The 6,000-nt window shown below is 38.0% G+C and overlaps 1 pseudogene; it reads left to right on the top strand.

Annotated features, from left to right (window-relative positions):
* Positions 1-1,533: 1,533 nt before the first annotated feature.
* Positions 1,534-5,782, top strand: LOC113122657 (uncharacterized; annotated as a pseudogene).
* The last annotated feature ends 218 nt before the right edge of the window (positions 5,783-6,000 follow it).

The following is a 6,000-nucleotide window of genomic DNA, read 5'->3' as shown; positions in this document are numbered from 1 at the left end:
GGGCATTTGGGCAGGTATGCTTGTGGAGAAATTCGACAGCCGCCATTTTTCTTGCCTCGCCTCGAGCATTAAACGCAGAGACTGGTGAGTTTAATATATATAATTCTCATCGGAGTGTAATTGTTTTATATTAAAATGTGCTTATTTTTGCTTATTAGGGTTTATAATGAAAACATGCATCATTACTAACAAGTTCCCAGCGTCATTTGCTTGCTGAACTTAAGCAGACGCGTGTAGAAAATAATGATAACGATAACTAGCGTTAGCTAACTAACGATAACTAGCTACGTTAGTTAGGTTGACATTCATTTTATGACACGTGGACTAAAGTTAGGGTGAACTTAAAAATTTTATGTCTTGTTCGAGGAGAATGTAATTTTAACAGCTTTCTCCGAAAAGTGCATGGACTGACAAAGTTGTGTCCTACGGTTTTATCTGCAAAATCGCGCGCGGCGTTTTCAATATCGTTTACTTAATTATTATAATATACAATTAATTATTTATTTATACTTAATTACTTCACAGTAACATTACTGTTATCGGTAACGTCACTCAATGTACCATATCAGCTGTAGGCTAATGTTAGTTAGCGTTAGCTAACCAACTAGTTAACGTTAATTAACTAGCTAACTTTAAATTAACATATGCCTGTTATGGCATTCAAACTGCATGATCCGACAGACATAACTGTAATTTATTTTATTGGACTTCAGTTGTAACGTTAACGTTAATCAACTTTTTAACTTGATGTGTCTCTTAATTTATAGCAGTCAGCCTGGTCAAGAGGGACCCCATTCCAGAACCCATTCTTCAGGTAAAAAAGTTAAGCTGAAATTTTAACGTGTACTTGTTAAGTTATTGTGAAAACGTGTAATGTTAGTTGATGAACAGGTGCTGTATGCACTTTGTAAATTTGTTTGGTATTCAGTAAAGCTAGAGAGCCATAACGGGAGAAGTCATAATGGGTATATTCTGTTTGTTTTAGAGCGTTTGTTTGACAGGATACAAAGGTACAGGAGTTACCACAAGAAGTGTGAAGAGCAGTATTTAGGTTCCAGACCTGTCAGGCAGAAAGAGAACATCTTCTGACGTCAGACGTTTTCTGACTAGAGGATTGAATTCAGAAGGATTGTACATCATTAAATATTTTAATTTAAACAATGTTATGTTTGTCTTTTCATTTAGTGAGAGAGAAGTTCTCCATCCCTGTGAACGAGATTACAGTGGAAGATGATTCTGGCACAGAAGCGGATGAAGAAGTGTTTGCAGAGTTATCCACCGTGGAGGGGATTTGCTTTGTTATCAAGGACAGTCATGATGACAAAGGTGAATTAAAAAATAATGTTGTTTTATACTGCATTAACACAGCAGTACTCATCTCAGATGCATCCATTGCATTGACTTCAAATATCATGCAATTTTAAGATTAACACAAAATATTAAGACAGCTAGTAGAAACAAGTTTAACTTGTAGTGATAATTGTTTTCTTTAAAAACAAGAAATGTCTGTTGTACAAAATGGGACATGTTTTTGTCTGTTTGTGGCAGGTCATATGAGCAAAGTAGATGTTTCTCAGTACATCTCAGTCATCACCTCCATTCACACCACAGTCCTCATCCAGTGGGAGTTTACTCTCTGCGTCTATGAGCAGTGACAGTGAAACATCAAGACCACCCAAGCGAATTAGAAGTGAAGAGGCACTGCAGAGTTCTTCAGCCAAAGATGTGAGTTTATAATAAGATGTCTAATGAAATATAGATTGTTAGATGCTGTTTAAATTTGCATTTTATTGCTGTCATCTTTTTGATTTGTTTAATGCTGTTGCATGTTTTTGTTGCCATTTGACAGTAAGAATAAAACAAACCAATCTCAAAAGCAGTTAACATCCCCAGCATTTAGTATTAAAATTAAATATGTCCTTTCAGATTTTGCTAAGTATTATGATTCTGGTATGACGCTAATGACTGAAAGTAGATACTACTCTAGTTCTAAATTACAATTGCAAAAGCATTAATTTTTAATTTTTCTCTTGCACTGATAATCATGTTCTTATGGACCAAAGAAAAACTTTAAATTTCAGTACTGATAAACTCTAGCCAAACTGTTTAGAAATACTGTATACAGTACCTCATTGATTTAGATTGTCATTTATTATGTTGCCATCTTTTTAGCTGATAAGAGCGATTCTACAGACAAAATCAGGAGGGACAGCAGTGCTTGAAGAATATGAAGAAACTGGAACGCTGTGTGACAGTAGAAGGCGGCAGATGGTTAATATTCTTGCAGCACACATGGTTGAAACTCAGGGGTAAGTTTGTGATAGTAGGGCATAGATTTGATTGATAAGCAGAATTGTGTGCAGGGCTTGACATTAACACCCGCCAACCTGTCAATTGTGGGTGGATTTCAGCGGTGGCGAGTAATACAGTCACTCCCACTAACCACATTGGCGGGTTTTTATATATATATATATATATATATATATATATATATATTTTTTTTTTTTTTTTTTTTTTAAATTGTAGTCTTCTCCAATGGCATCTGATAACTAATTGCAATGTGACACTACGGCACCATTATTGGACCATTAGTGACCGATGACACATGACACTAAACATGGCAGAGAATTTGAAGCAAAGCTGTTCTGATTTTTGTCCTGTTACTGCTATTATGCCACTTCATTAAGTTTAGATATTTTTATGAGAAAATACCCATTTAGATTTAGAATATGTGGTGAGTTTATCCAGATGAAATCTATATGTAAATTTGATCACACGTCTTGGCCACTGTTAGATCTGCTCAGCCAGGACAGACAGTGGTGATCTCAGCGGCCTACGCGCCGGCTCCTGAGCATCCCGGCCTGTAAGTGTCTGCTGTCACTCTGTGGGAGAACAACCAATGCAACAGTCACAGCAGAACTGTCATGTAGACAGGCAGCTATCCAAAAGCAATTTCCCCCAGGGATCAATAAAGTTGTTAATAAAAAAATGAGTACTAAAATTTACATGGACCAAAGTATTTTTGCTTTGGAGTTCAGTCACTAATGGCTTATTACGAGTAAAATTGTCCGATTGTCCTACGACCTCAGTGGTTGCTGCAATGACAGTAGTGCGCTCAGCCCTGCAGTAGACTGTAAAGTCCTAAATATGTAATCTAACAGTTTCTCCCCTTCTCTTTTTTTAATCACTGAAGGAGAATCCCTCAGCGAGTTACTAAAGAGAAATATGCACTCGGAATTGTGACATTGTTTCCTGCATTAAAAGATCCCCTGTCCACAAAAGGATATGTGAGTTATTTTAATTAAATAACCTTATTTTCCCTAATTTATATTTGTCAGTTTGGACGAGCTACAATTTAACTGTGTTGTGATGAGAGAGGTGTTTGCAATATTTACATTTTAATATTTTAATCCACAGATTAAAAAAATGGGGTAGGTCAAATGTTACAATGACTCTCCTCCTCAGTATAGTACAGCTGGATGTGAAGTTTAACTTAGTAATGTCTCTGTTCTTGTCATTATTATGACAGCCAAAGTGGCTCAGGATTTTTGGCTTGGCGGCTGAAGACAATTCAGAGAAAGACAAAACTTGTTTCGAAGGACCCAAAAATGCAGATAGCAGGAGGAGGTGGCCCAAGATGTGACAGGGAGTTGCCTCAGTGTGGTGGTCAGCTAGATGAAGAGCGTTGCAAAGAGGTCATCTCCATGATGAACCACATCAGCAACAGAGAAATCATCCTGCAGAAGATGAAGGAGACCTTTGAGTATAGACAGTACCTCATCCACAACCCAGATGAATCACACGCTGTACTGTCTGTGTTTCCAAGGCTGCTGGATACTAAAGGACTGGTAAGTATTACTATCCCTTTCTGTAACCACAGTTAATGGCGATAGGCTTGGGTAGATGACCAGATGTTTTTTTTGGGGGCGGTTTTCTGTGTTGCTACAGATACTTCAAGATTTTAGCCTCCTCTTTGGGCTAGAGACAGCTGCCAAACTACTTGAGAAGTGGCATATGTCTTATAAAGGAAAGGTGATCAGAGAAGCAGAGAGCCTTACATCCACCCCAGTGCTCCAGACTTTGTTGAAGTCTGCCAGAAATCAGTGCCATGATGAGTACTCAGAAGATTGCCCAGGTCTTCAGCTAAATCAGTTTTATTTTCAAACATGTCACCTGCAGTACTGAAATTGTGATGTAACAGAAAACAAAAAGATGGTATGAGGTTTTGAAAGTAAACATACTTGTGATGAAAGTAAAACAGACATTTGGCTTCTTACAGAATGGGACTGTGATATGGCATCTTTCCTGCTGCTCTTGCACATTCTACCACCTCAGCCTAGTAAAAGGAAAGATCAGTGCTGCTCAGGCTATGGACCGCCTAGTTGTGTTTCACAAGGTATATACTGGTGCCACAGCAGGTGATTTAAGTGGAAAATGTAGTACACACTAAAGACAGTATTACAGTGTAACTTGCTGTGTAAAATTTCCCTCAGTCATGCAGGAGCCTAGAAGAACACCTACAGAACAAGAGGGGCATCACCAGCCATACCCTCTCGCATCTGGAATCGGCAATCAGGCCATCAGCACTTTCTACATTGTTATGGACAAGAAGCTCATCCCCTGCCAGGGTACCACGTCATTGGCAGCCTTTGATGAACTCTTTAAAGCTCACTTCGTTTTCAGTGTAAAGCTATGACAATGCTTTAAGCAACATGTACACATTTCTCCAGACAACAGTCTACAGCATTGATGTTGACACCACTAGAGAAAGCCCAAAGGTGAAGGAATTGAGAGCCAAGTTTATGAACAGGAGCTAAGAGCCAAATTCTTAAACATGCAGCATTTACAGATCATTGCACGATGCACTTAGTGCAGTTATTCAACATTTCAAATCTTTGTATAGGTTACGTTTTGGCAAATACTCTGTAACAAAACTATATAATTGTGTTAGCACAAAACAGAGAGACTAGTGGCAAAGATGTTAAAACTACATTCATGAACAAGGAGCTGAGAGCCAAGTTCTTGAACAATGTATAGGTGTTATATTTGCAAATCATTGCATGATGCACCAGGTGCATTAATTCAGCACCTTAAGTTTTTGCAAGGGTTATATCCTGGCAAAAAATTTGCTCTTCTTTGTGCTCAAGAAGGCTGTTCATTGTAGTTTAAAAGTTTTGCAGGCTTTAGAAAGCATTTAAATAATTGTCATAACATTGGTACTGTGAGCACAAGCGGTGATATTAATATGCAAACACCAGATGAATCAGACTTGGGTGAGCAGGGTTCATGTGACAGTCCCTCTGATATGGACCTGGATGTGATGAATCAACCCTCTACTTCACATAAAACAAGAGACCAGGCCAAAGAAATGTGTGCTTCTATTATAGCTAAGTTACAGGGCAGTGGTGTTGCTAACAATGTTGTATTATCTGTTGTTGAAAGCATGGAGGAGCATGTCAATGAAATTCATGCAAATCTTACAGAGCAAGTGTTAAGTGCAGTGCCTTCTGATAATCCCAGTAGAAGTGCAGTGGAAGTTTTTAGTAATACTTTCAATCCGTTTAGTGATTTAAACACAAACTCTAAATGGACAAAGTATTTTAGTGAGAAATGGGGTGTTGTTGAACCGGTGGAAATTCATTTAGGAGTGCGATATGATTCCAAAAGAAACAAAGTATCTGGAGTATATGAACAGGTACCAGTAAATGACACTTTTATTTATATACCTTTGTTAAAAACAGAGTTCATTTTCAAGAATGAAGAAGTGTGTCATCAGATTAGCCCAAAGGTTAACCCTCTGGGGTCGACGCACGCGCGTCGTTTTTCTGATAAGGCCGAAACAAACTTAAATTACTCCGTCAATTCTGATCGTACAGATAAAAGAAGTATATCATTCAAATCTGTAAAGGGTCTAGTTGTAGTGGTATACCATCATAATAACAACAAAACGTTGTGCTTTTTTTAAATAAAGAAAGCCGACAGAGTGCGCTCTCTGACTTT

This window comes from Mastacembelus armatus, chromosome 3 (assembly GCF_900324485.2).
Source record: "Mastacembelus armatus chromosome 3, fMasArm1.2, whole genome shotgun sequence".
NCBI classification, from domain to species: domain Eukaryota; kingdom Metazoa; phylum Chordata; class Actinopteri; order Synbranchiformes; family Mastacembelidae; genus Mastacembelus; species Mastacembelus armatus.
This window is presented reverse-complemented; position numbering and strand designations above follow the sequence as displayed.